We start from the raw sequence: 13910 nt of genomic DNA, 5'->3' as shown, positions 1-13910 counted from the left end.
TGGGACATGGGAACCACTTGGCTCTGCTTGCCATCCACATTAGGTAGGCCAGGGCCTTGCTAATCAGTGTCAAGTACAGAAGAAAGAATTGTGACCTGGGACCACAAGCAGTTCATTAAAAGATATTAATGTAACAGTAATACCAAAAACTGAAAGTGTATCAAATTAGTTAAAATGTAATGTACTGTTAGACTGCACTGGTAAAACTTGTGTGTTTGCTTCAGAAACACTACTATAATTTATATAAATAAGCTGCTGTGTAGCAATGGGGGCAGCCATTTAAGATGGAAAAAGGAGAAAAGGCTCAGATTACATAACAGATAACAGATAAAACACTATTTTATTGGGCAGAGTTTATCTGTTATCTGCTGTGTATCCTGTGCCTTTTCTCCTTTTTTCCAGCTTGAATGGCTGCCCCCATTGCTACACAGCAGCTTATTTATATAAACTATAGAAGTGTTTCTGAACAAATACGCAGCTTTTACCAGTGCATGCTAACAGTATATTACATAGAAGCATAGTAAGTTAGGTTGAAAAAAGACACACGTCCATCAAGTTCAACATTTTAACTCTATGTTAATATTCATATTAATCATATTTTAATTACTTTAAAACATTTTAATTTTTTGGTGTTACGGTTCCTTTACATTCCATGTTGTAGCAAAAAACTGGAGTATACTATAAATAGCACATTCCTGGTTAATATATACAGTTTATTGTATAAGATTTATAATGAATTTTAGGATCCTCATTAAGAAAGCTTACAGTACTACCCAGCTTAATTAATCAACTATATTGTATAATATAATTGTAGACGTTTCTTTCTGCCACAATGCTCTACCTGTACAGCAATTTTGTAGCATTTAATTGTATTGCATATCAAACACCTTCAGTCTGTTTTGGGCACAGTAATTCTACAACCATGTTAACATATCACTGTAATTGTTAGGCTATCATATTAAGAGGCACTGATCCCTTAGACACACCACTGGCATTAGTGCATCTTGATCCTAAGACCCAATAACTCCCTAAACAGATCACTGTCAGTAAGACACTAAGCAGAAGAAACTTGCTATTGTGATTGGCCTGGCCCTAAAATGAACCACTTAAGGAAAAATATTAAATGCCACTAGCAAGTTTTGTTTTCTTTTTGCTACGTGTTTTTTTTAGCCATGGTTAGAGCAAGCTTCTGTGCACACGTCTTTGAACAGCACTATTATTTTAAAGGAGAAGGAAAGTCCATTTGGCACTTGGGGGTTGCCAAATATTAGGCACATCCAAGTGAATGTATTTACTTATCTGACACCCTGAGCCGGTGTTCCTATCATCAAAAAACTGCGCCGGCCCCGGGTTCTTCCAGTGAGAACCAAGGGTCGATCTTCTTTTGGCTTCTTCTTTCTTCAAATCTCCTGGGGCAGATGCATGCGCAGTATGAAAAATTTCTGCAAGTATTTATTTTATTTATTTATTTATTTTTTTTTTTTTTTCCTTTTCAACATTTTTATTGAGTTTTCCAAAAACAAGCAAGATTTACTTATCACAGCGCAAATTGAGTGTGATTAAGCTATTTAACTGCATGCATACATCATGCTGTTTACAACACAAAGGCATAATAAAATTTTGAAAACATAAAAATAATAAATGACTTATATTAGTGTAATGAGTCCCTTGACCCATACAATAAAGTTTAGTAACTAGATCTACTGTATAAGCTAACAAAAGCAACATACAACTAAAACAAATCTAAACCTTGCATGGTGGAGTTATAATAACACTAAAAGTATTTATTTTAGCGTCATTACTTAAAACATTCATCCAGACTTGTGTCTAATGTGAAGTGCCCAGCACCCTTAGACAGCCATTCTTCCTGTGGCACCCAGCACTATCCTACCTAATCCTAAATTACACCAAATTTATACACACACACTTATCTGTCCATCTAGCCATAATCTGGCATTTCTAGATAATGAGCATTTCAATAACATTTGTTAAACTTCAGCAAATTGTTTTGTGCAATGCATAAATAAAACCCATGATCCATTGCCAAGACTTTGCAACATACCTGAACATAGCAGCCAGCAGGTAATTCCGTGGAAGCATTTGCCCCGCAGTCTTCAGTAAACTGACAAGGGAATAGGGGATGTCCCCATCACCAGCAAATCTCCACCAGCTCAAATCTGTTGAGGGTCAGGTATGAAGGACACACAGCCAGAGGAGTGTCCAATCCACACTAATACCTGCAGTATTAAGAAGATTATATAGAACAGTGTACTTTCCTCGCTCCCAGGGGAAAAGCTGCTGTATGTGGGAGGAATTGAGAGGAATTGTTCTTTATTGAAACATTTTCTACATTTAGACTGGAGACAGCTTACAGGGATTTCTATAGAACTTTTCATCTATAGGTTTATGTTGATCTCTGATCTTCAGATGAGAATTGCCTTGTACACACCACATAGGCTTTAAACTATTTACTCTGTAATCAAAGGTGGCAGATTGGAAATAATCATCATCTTAAATCTGCAGATTGCATTATCCCCTGGTGTTTAGTAAGAATTGTAGCTGCTATATTGTGACATTTCTATTCTGTATATACTGTATATTGTGAGTGGGTCCCTAAGCTCAGTAAGTGACAGCAGCACAGAGCATGTGCAGTGAATCAGCAGAAAAGAAGATGGGGAGCTACTGGGGCATCTTTGGACACACAGATCTTTACTGCTAAAAGGCTGTGGTTGCCTTGGGCTGGTACAGAAGCACAAAACATAATATACAACATTTCTAGTCAACTTCTTTAGTTATGCTTTAGTTTTCCTTTAAGTCACAGTTTCCCAAAGAGACCTACTTATCTTAAAGCCATATTCTGGTCTCTCTGCCAAAAGCCTGTTATTTAATTACATCTCAGAAACTTTGTATCTTTTTTTGGCATGTTCAATGCAGGAGATCAAAGACGTCAAAGGACATTTCAGTAACAATCCGGGATTTCAGGCTGAGCTGACAAAATCAGGACTGTCCTGCGAAAAACTGGACATTGGGATGTATGAGACCAGAGACTCAACTCCCAATATTTGAACAAAATTAAGTAATTCATTGTATGCTCTGTGCGTCAGAATTTATACTGGTGCCAGAGAAACAAAAAATTCCTTCCCTAGTGCTGGAGAAGAAGGAGAAAAAAGTTTTACTTACTTCTATTTTCTGGTTACTAACAAGGGCCAGATTTTGCACAATTCAAAGACACAAGAAGGGTTAAATTAGGGTAAGATTAAAAAGTATTTTCATGCTTCCTTTATTCTGGTCCTAATTTTGGAGTATGCAGATTATCTGTCCCGCATCAGAAAGTTACGCAACCAAAAAGGGGCATCGGGTGAAGCCCAGTGCTAGTAGGGAATTCCCCTGCTTCACGAGCAAGATGGACTTCCCCAGCTGTCATGCATGGTTACCCCAAAACAGACTTTTAACTCTGGGCCATTTTTATGTTATGCTTAAGTCAATATTTTTTAATATTTTATTTTAAAATGATAGGCAGATTTAGAAGACTATAATTAGTTTCTATCAACTGTAATCTTGAGTTTTTAGACTTTTTTAGACTTTTTTTTAATCTTGAGAAAATTGAGAACACGCAGGGGCCAATTCACTAAATTAGAGTGAAGGATTCGAAGTAAAAAAACTTCGAATTTCGAAGGTTTTTTTGGCTACTTCGACCATCGAATGGGCTACTTCGACCTTCGACTACGACCTTCGACTTCGAATCGAACGATTCGAAGTAAAAATCGTTCGACTATTCGACCATTTCGATAGTCGAAGTACTGTCTCTTTAAAAAAAACTTCGACCCCCTAGTTCGGCAGATAAAAGCTACCAAAGTCAATGTTAGCCTATGGGGAAGGTCCCCATAGGCTTGCCTAAGTTTTTTTGATCGAAGGATATTCCTTCGATCGTTGGATTTAAATCCTTCGAATCGTTCGATTCGAAGGATTTAATCGTTCGATCGAAGGAATAATCCTTCGATCGTACGATCGCAGAATTTGCGCAAAATCCTTCGACTTCGATATTCGAAGTCGAAGGATTTCAATTCCTAGTCGAATATCGAGGGTTAATTAACCCTCGATATTCGACCCTTGATGAATCGGCCCCGCAGTGTTAGAATCACTTTTAAAGAAAAAAAGTAAACTTCACAAGGGGGGTGCCAAATGTTAGGCACCTTCCAGTGATTTTTGTACCCTAGAAACTAAGCAGTAGTTTGGATGTAAAGATTGGAGATGAAAAGCATTAAAACATGATTAAAACACTCAAATCTTTTCTTTTGTTTCCTGGTTTAAGTGACCCAGACAAACTGGAAAGTTGCAGTTTAGAGGCAGGTAAAACAGTTAGGCAAAAACACACAATAATAAAAAATTAATTAGAATAAGTTCATCTTTCGCATAAAACAGTTTCAGAACAGCACAGTACACAGTTCACATGTGTATTATGACAGCTGTTTTGTTCCCCTGTCACTTGTGGGTCCCCCCCAGCAGTCACAGGGTTCTTGTATAGTTACACATTTGTGCTCAGTCTGCTTAGTGTCAGTAAGGCAGTAGTTCCTAGACTGTGTTAAGCTTTCTTCCATTGGCATAACGCATCAGTTTTACCAGCCAGTATAGTACAATACACACTGGATAGAAATTTCCATTGGGGAATATTAATGTAAGAATACAGCAAGCCAATGGTAGATACAGGCAACACGAGATAACAAGGCAGGCAGATAAGAGGACAGACAATAGTAAGTTCGTTAGGCAGGCAAAAGGTCAGGGCAGATGTCAAACAATGGCAAGTGTTTTTTGCAGGCAAGAGGTCAGACCACAAAGCAGTACATAGCAAATCAGCAATATAGTAAGTCTATTAGACAGGAAAGAGGTCATAGCAGGCATCACACAATAGCAAGTCCACTTGGCAGACAAGTGTTCAGCCAGAGCGGCCACTATTTTTTTCACAGCCTTCCTCTCACTATATGCCTCCTATGCTGCAGCACCTCCACCATTGAAAAAGTCAGAAGAAGCTGTTGAAATGTGTTGGGCTTGCTTTTATCAATGAACGCTTATTCCACTGTAAATCTGTAAGTGCAATACTTATATATCGATTAAAGTGCTTGTAAGGTTTTACTCTTGAATCAAACGGCATACTTTAACAAGCATGTTTGCCAGGCAAGAGGACAGGGCAGACAGCACATAACATCAAATGAGCTCAGCAGAGGTCAGGGAAGGCAGCAAACAATAGCAATCTGTGTAATGGACTTTAGACTTTGCACCTAGAGCAGGGATCCCCAAGCTTTCGAATCTGTGAGCAACATTTATAAGTAAAAGGAGTTTAGCATGAAAAATGTTCTTGGGGTGCCAAATAAGTGCTGTGATTGGCTATTTGGTAGCCCCTATGTGGATTGCCAACCTACATTGAGGCTGTGTTTGGCAGTGCACCTGGTTTTTATACAACCAAAACTTGTAAACCAAAACGTATTTAAAAATAAACACCTGCTTTGAGGCCACTGGGAGCAACATCCAAGTGTTTGGAGAGCAACATGTTGCTCACGAATATATTAATCACAAGCAGTTAATCTGCGTCAGAGTGCTCTCCTCTCTCCTACTGAAAGTTCATGTTGCTCACGAACTACTGGTTGGGGATCACTGACCTAGAGCTGAATCACCAAAGAAACTTAACAGTGGCGTAACTAGATAATTTCTTTAAGCCCCCAAAAGGTCTAGTGGTTGATTTGTTTTACCAATATTTATTAAAATTGTACATGAATTAGGGCCTTGTGGGACCCCTATACCTTCTGGGGCCCCCCTGCAGCCGCAGGGTTTGCATCTTCTGTAGTTAAGCCCCTGGAACTTAATAATCGAGCAATGGAAGGATTGGGGAATTAACTGTTCTAGACCCAGGAGAAATCTGTGGAATTTGCCTCTAGTGGACTGTGGAAAGCTCTCACCTTTTGATACATATGCCTTAAAGTATGAGATACAGTTTCCCATGAAATTAGATTTAACCTGTTGCTTAAACAGCAGTCCCAAAGATCTCGGGTAATACACTATATACATACAAACCCACACTATAGATATATATATATATATATATATATATATATATTCCAAAGGATGCCAGCACTCACGAAAAAATAAATAAATATGCCTGGGTGCGCGATCAATACATAAGTTAAACAAAACAAAAAGAGAGATCAGCACTCGCAAATGATTTATTGAAGAGCTATGGACTGACGTTTCGGCTCCACCAGAGCCTTTCTCAAAGTAGCATAACAAACAGTGAAAGTTGTTTAAATACACTTACTGGCAGGAAGAACACAGCAATGATCACATGTGTGCATATATATATATATATATATATATATATATATATATATATATATATATATATATATATAGATATATATATATAGATATATATATATATATATAGATATATATATATATATATATATAGATATATCTATATATATATATATATATATATATAGATATATATATATATATATACATGCATAGATATATATATATACACATACATACATAGATATATATATACACATACATCATACCTCCCAACATTTTGGAAGTATAAAGAGGGACAAAAAAATTTTTTCCGCACGTAGCACAGCAATTTTTTGACCACACCCCTTTCTGTGGCCACACCCCCTAATTACCATGTTTGTTTTACAAAATTTGGCAGGTTATGAAAGTTTGAAAATATTTCTCCTTATCTAAACTGTGTTTTTGTGTCTCAAAATTGTTACAAAGTATCTTATTTGCACCTGTTAGGTGTTCTGGGCTCTCTGCTAAAAGCCAATTAAGTGAGAAAATTTGTTTCTTTTCCTGGCTGTTCAGTGCAGAGAAAAGAGGGACTTTCCAGTACAAATGAGGGACTGCGGGTTGAGCTGTCAAAAGAGGGACTGTCCCTCCGAAAAAGGGACAGTTGGGAGGTATGATACATAGATATATATACACATACATAGATATATATATACACATACATAGATATGCTACCCTGGATAATGAGCTCCAAGCTCCAGCAACACATTCCATCAGTGAAGTGATAAAGTGATATACAACTTGAAGATCGAACCTCATTTTCCATTTCTATAGATAATTGTGGGCAGGGCCGAATTTACATAGTGGGCACCCCTAGCCCCAATGTCATTCCTCCTCCCATCCCCTTACTTTTATTCATAAACAGGCCCGGCCTGGCAATATGTGGATTCTGGCAAATGGCAGAGGGGCTGCTGTAAGTTGCCACAGACAATTACTATTTATTGGGCTCATGAGGAGCTGATTGGGCCTCAGTGTACCTAAAATGCCAGGGCCTATTTTGATTCTCAGTCCAAGCCTGTTCATAAATATTTTCATTATTGGGACTGGAGCAATGGGGATTGGCACATGGGAAATTTAAAAAAACAGTTATCAACACTGGGCAAATTTGCCCATGGGCAGTAACCCACGGCAACCAATCAAATTGCTGCATTCATTGTTCTACCTGCAGCTGGCTTCAAAAAGCTAATCACTGATTGGTTGCTATAGGTAACTGCCCATAGGCAAATTTGCCCAGTGTTGATAAATGAGCCCCATTGTGAGCATTGTAAGGCCATGAACTGCCAGGTGTTTGCGCTAGAATTCTTCTGTCCTCTCCACTGGGACTGGCCTTGTCATGGAAAGGGACACAGCCATCACCACTACGGTGGGCATGATGGCTGATGTGTTTCATGACTGCAAAAAATAATAAATGACTGTTTATTCAAAGCCTCAACAGTTTAAGTTCTATAATGCATTTGCCAGTGAAGTTAAATTCAATTGGGCCTTCATTTTTTTTAAAATTCGATTGTGACCGGACTCTATAATCCCCAGAAATGCGGTCAAACTTTCCATAACCTGCCAAATTTTGTAAAATGGATTTGCTATTTGGGGGCCATTAAATGGTCAAATTTTCACCCTCTTTCTATGTTGGGAGATATGTGATCTCAATGGGAATAAATTGGCATTGGCAACTACCACGAAATGATTATTAATATTTTTCTTTTATTCTCCTTGACAAAATTAGCAGCTACAAGCAGAGAACAGACACAGACTGCCTTTTATAGCACAGACTATACAGCGTTAATTGCAGCCTCTGCTTGTGTAACACTGAAGTAACACTAATGTACTTCTTCTTTGCTCGCTACTAAACCACGTTCTCGGCTTCACAGTCTCGCGAGATTAGATTTGATCCGTCTGGATTAGTCGTCCGGCGAAAAACAGGGAGCTGCACCTTAGTGGCGGGTACAGGATACAAAGTAGATAGCAGATACATTCTGAAGAATCCCATTGTATATTACAGAGTTTATCTGTTATCTGCTGTGTATCCTGTGCCTTTTCTCCTTTTCAGCTTTAAATGGCTGCCCCTATTGCTACACAGTAGCTTGTTTATATAAACTATAGTAGTGTTTCTAAAGCAAACACACCAGTTTTACCAGTGCAGGACAACAGTATATTATTCTTCTTACCAGCGCCGATTCGGACCTAAGCGCCGCCTGAGGCGGCTCCTGCAATGCCGCCCCCCCTCGCCGACTTACTTGTCGGGAGGGGAGGCAGGAACACTAATGCGGAGAGCGCAATTGCGCTCTCTCGCATTAGTAAAGCCGAATTTCCGGTTTAAAAACTGGAAATTCGGCTCTTAAAGGTGCAGGAGCGGCTTTTTGCCGCCCCTGGAAACCGCTTCGGCGTTGCCGCCTGAGGCGAGCGTCTCAGCTCGCCTCATTGGCGGCGCGCCCCTGCTTCTTACTCTTTTCAACTTTCAAATGGAGGTCACTGTCCCATCTAAAAAAATCAAATGTTCTGTAAGGCTACAAAAGTATTGTTATTGCTACTTTTTATTATTCATCTTTCTATTCAGCCCTCTATTCTCCTAATCATATTCCAGTCTCTTATTCAAATCAATGCATGGTTGCTAGGGTAATTTGGAACCTGGCAACCAAATTGCCGACATTGCAAACCAGAGAGCTACTGAATAAAAAGCAAAATAATTCAAGAACCACAAATATTAAAAGATGTCCAATTGCAAATTGTCTCAGAATGTTACTCACAATATCATACTAATTGTTAATTTAAAGGTCAACTATACCTTTGAGACTCTTATTGCCAAACTGATCTGCATTTAAGGATGTTACCACTGTGTTTCACTTGAGCTCATATCCATAATCTTTCCTTGATCAGATTGTGCTGGTTACTGATGGCTGCCTCGGGATTGGGAAAGGCTCACTGCAGCAATCTCTAGCAACGCTTAATCAGCGGGGTGAAAGCAACAGATTCCCATTACCTTTCCCTTTCCCCTCCAAGCGCTATATAATGTGCATGGCAAATCTGGAAGAGGTAAGTCATCTGATCTAGAGACTTTATAATAGCTGGCAAAGTACATGTTACTATATAAGGAATTGGGTAAACTTTGTGAATTTGTGTTTTCCTGAAAATTATAACATGTACTGGGGCCTTGAAATTAAAGATTTCTGGAAGAAATACAATTGCTTTTGGCAACGGACATATGTTTAGCTGTTTTTTGTGGATGCTTGTGTGGATGCTTATTCTCCAGTAGATCTTTCTAGACAAAAGGGCAGAATTTACAATGAGGATAAATATATGGCAGCTGTGGATAGTTCACCTGTAAGTCAATCTTTAGTGTTGAAAACGAGACTGAATGCAGAATATTACGTGAATGTTAAAATGAATCTCCCTTTCGCTTTACCGCAGCAGCTGCAGAGTTCAGATTCTCTAGAGTACCTCGAAAAGGTTGATTGATCTGAATAATGGAGAGGGTCAGATCTTCACAATTGATGGGCCTCTCTGTCTCAAGAATGTACAGTCCATGTTTGGGTGAGAATAGCTGCTTCCTGTTCAACTTTAATGTTGTTGGAGGCTTATTTCCAGTGTCATAACCATAGAGGGAGCAGACCCCGCAGCTGCAGGAGGGCCAGAAACTCAGGGTCTGCGTCCTGTACAGTTATGGCGAACACTTCCCCACCCCAGCCATTATCTTACCTTTGGCCAGGGAAAGGGGGATGCAGGCTGCTCCGGTTCTGGGAGGGAGGGGGCGGGAAGTGGGTGGGAGTAGGTGGGGCAGAGGGGTGGGTGGGTTAGGAAGTGCAGTGCGCCATGCCCTGCGAAGTATTTTTTGCAGGGGGGCCCGGCACACTAGTTATGCTGCTGCTTACTTAAAGGAAAACTATACCCCCCAAATGAATACTTAAGAAACAGATTTATATCAAATTGAATGACATATTAAAGAATCTTATCAAACTGGAATATATATTTACATAAATATTGCCCTTTTACATCTCTTGCCTTGAACCACCATTTCGTGACTCTATCTGTGCTGCCTCAGAGATCACCTGACCAGAAATACTACAACACTAACTGTAACAGGAAGAAGTGAGGAAGCAAAAGGCTGAACTCTGTCTGTTAATTGGCTCATGTGACCTTACATGTGGTTTGTATGTGTGCACAGTGAATCTTAAGATCTCAGGGGGCGGCCCTTATTTTTTAAAATGGCAATTTTCTATTTATGATTACCCAATGGCACATACTACTAAAAAAGTATATTATTATGATAATGGTTCATTTACATGAAGCAGGGTTTTACACATGAGCTGTTTTACTCAGTATCTTTTAATAGAGACCTACATTGTTAGGGGGGTATAGTTTTCCTTTAAGTTTAAAGTCTACCAATAGGCGACATGGTCGATTCACGTTGAAATCCTGGTTCACAAAATGGTAACCGTCTCACCTGAAATATACATGACCCTGCTGTATTATAATTTAAGTGCCTCGGCCTTTACAATGTTGCATTAGGTTCCTGCAAAAGATGATGTTAATCCAGCATTGTTAGTGCTTAGAAATGACACACACAGCTCTTTGGCCTTACAGGAAATTGATAGATGTGGCATACACTCCTTTTCATGCTGTACTTCATAGTGTGGGAACATTATGTCAGATGTGCAGGTGTTTCCTAGGCCTGAACCTTTCATCGATCCTGTCCCAAAAACTATTAACACAGGTAAATAGCTGGCCCTGGATGTATCAGCTAAATGGTTATTGTCTAATCTTAAAGATCTATCTTCCTGACAAGAATTCTCCAGTGTCTGTTGCTGAATTTTAAACATACAATGCATACATTATGTTTTATGTGTTGCTCACCATGGAATATTTATAAGAAATTAAAAATAAAAATAATTTTCCTATTATTATAAATTGCCCCTAATGTCCCAAAGGTTCAGATTCCATATTTAGGGCCCTGCTAATGGAGTTTCTTTTAGGTGCATTTCTGTATTGTACTAAAACTGTGCAGACTGCTTTTTGGGAGTTGTATTGTTATGAAATGTGTAAGTGGGGGTTGATTTGTATGCCACATTGGCACAGAAACCAGAGTTTGATGAAAAGTCTGTGCTTGAAATAAATTTACCACACCTATGCTTATGTTACATTGCAGATTGTGTTTTGGTTTAACTCACCCTTGTCTACCTTGAAGTTGTGGGATTTATCGATATTGCTGATATTTCTAGTCGTCCTGTCTCGTCACCCAGTCCTACCCATTGCAATAAACAAAGGTGAGCACATTGGAACTTGTGTGCAGTATGTGTCAGCATGTGATGTAAATATGGAAGAAACACTATAAAATCTCAGTTTTGTCCTTTGAGGAACAGAGGGAGATGAAGTTGGAACTGGTCTTGCTGATGATATGGAGGATGAAAATTCAGCCAATCAAATTGCTGGGAAAAGTCCAAATTTCTGTGTCCTCCTCCATGGCAGTCTTAAGGTGGAAGGGATGGTAGCTTTAGTGCAGTTGGAGTAAGTACAGTGAATTATGACCTTTATTCCTAATAAAATTAACAAAGGGAGAAGAAAAAATTGTGTGTCTTGTGTGATTTAAGCATCTACTTCTCTTTCTCCCTAGCCCAGAATGGCATGGAATGCTCTATTCCCAAGCAGACAGCAAGAAGAAATCTAACTTAATGATGTCTCTTTTGGAACCTGGACCTGAGCCTTTACCTTGGCTTGGAAAAATGATTCAGCCGGGGTTCATATCAGGTAGATATTTAAATTTTGGGTGATCACAAGGAGGCCATGAACGGCTGTCTTGACCATGGGTAATACCATACGATTTATATACGTGGCTTTCAGCTTTTTGGGTCCACAACTTGCGTCCCATCCAATTAAGACAAAGTAGTGGTAAAAATACAACATAATATTCCCAAGCAGACTGCAGGACAAAGCCATTTTTAATCTATATTTGAGCCTTTTCCTTCTAGTACATGTCTATCAATCTATATTTATGGAAAATATCTTATTTATAGCATGATTTGTAATTATTTGACTTAATTACTATGGCATATTTTAATTTAAAAAGATGCAAAATAAAATCCTTACGGAGAAGAAGACAACAAAAGTCCCTTCCCTCTGCAGCCCAAGGCAAAGAGGAGTTATGCACAGAATGTCATCGTATGGATAAAACCCAGTGGGCTTCAGGTAACATGCAGTGGGCGATACTCTGGGCATTTACTTAATCATGTATCACTGACACCTGCAAGGAGCAACAGTGGAAGTGATGGGATTAGGCCCGTATTTGTAGAATGGCAACATTCCAATTTTGTTGGAAGTACTGGAGATGCGCTGCTATTAGTGCACCTAATCCCCAGTGCTCCGGAGGGAGACTGCGCATGTGAGTGTGTCCTTGTGGGAGGGGGTGCGATCGTGAGGAAAGGGGGTGCGATCGCTAGGGGAGGGGGGCAGACTGGTGGTAATCTATTGCCTAGTAATCTATTGCCACCCCTTCTCGGTCAGTAGAAGAACCGAGAAGGGGTGGCAATAGATTACTTATGCTTAAGAAACTTGAGATGATGTGGATCCACAAGTTAGATACCATTTGGCCCCGGGGCCTTAATAGAGAGTACACACCTGCCATGTTTATTTCTTAGGTAGAGGTATGTGTCCTGTATTTAATATGAGACTGTGATCGTATACTAGTAAAAATGTTTTTGTCCCCTTTTTTCCAAGGTTACTGATAACAGACACCCTGAGTGCCGACATAATTTCCAGGCATATCATTATGTATCTCAGGTATGTACTGAGTGCGGTATGCGGAATGGATATGGAGTGTGCCTCAGGTGATAAATACTATGCTGTTCAAATGTATTATGTATTCTTTGGGGTGTATTTTGCAAAATGAGCTGTTAAGCATTTAAGATGTGTTTTTTATGTAAAGTAACAACTTTTCTCTTTTTATCAAAGATTTTTGTAAGTTCACTATTAAGACTTTATTGCAATTGGTCCTTTTTATTTTTTCTTGTTTTTTCAATTTTTAATCACAATTTTTAATCACAACATTTTTATTCATTGTATATATTATGTGTATACAAAGCGATGTTGAGCACGAGGTAAAAGACAGACATTTTATGGATTTCACTGAAATGGACTGAATTTTATAATTTTGACCATCATGGGTTAAATAGATAGCACTGATTTTTTATGTTGTCACAGGAAGAGGGAGTGGCCTTTTTTCCACACCCCTTCCTCATACTTTAAATATGGATGTGGGAATTGTAACACTAGGCTTGATAAAGGGCCCAGGTGGCCCGAAACGTTGCCCTGTTTGAAATAATTTGATGCAATAAAATACACGTTTATTCATTCCTTCAAAGTTATGACATTTGCAGTATAGCAATCTTGTCCCCATTTTTGCCTGCAGATCATAAAAGGATGCGCTTGAACATTTTGTTAATACTTCTGATTGCAGTTCTTTTCTCATTTTCTAGCATTCTTTCTATGGACTGTGCATAACTCAACAGCAGCTTTTTACCACCCACATACGTGGCAGTGGTCATTCAGTGGCAGTAATTGGCCCAGACCCAGGGTGA

The 13910-nt window shown here is 39.1% G+C and overlaps 1 protein-coding gene and 1 pseudogene across 2 annotated transcripts in view; one reads left to right on the top strand and one right to left on the bottom strand.

The window, feature by feature from the left end:
• LOC108711497 (sodium/potassium/calcium exchanger 1) overlaps window positions 1-2214 on the bottom strand; it is a 25987-nt gene extending 23773 nt beyond the window's left edge. The window contains exon 1 of one of the 2 annotated variants that reach the window (XM_041586892.1): window positions 2063-2214. The gene's annotated coding sequence lies outside the window, so the exon portion shown is untranslated. The remainder of the gene's footprint in view (window positions 1-2062) is intronic. The other variant, XM_041586891.1, reaches the window with a different exon arrangement.
• On the top strand, window positions 2141-13910 carry LOC108710309 (annotated as a pseudogene).

This window comes from Xenopus laevis, chromosome 3L, assembly GCF_017654675.1.
Source record: "Xenopus laevis strain J_2021 chromosome 3L, Xenopus_laevis_v10.1, whole genome shotgun sequence".
NCBI lineage: Eukaryota > Metazoa > Chordata > Amphibia > Anura > Pipidae > Xenopus > Xenopus laevis.
Note: the sequence above shows the minus strand (reverse complement) of the source record. Positions and strands in the feature narration are given on the sequence as shown.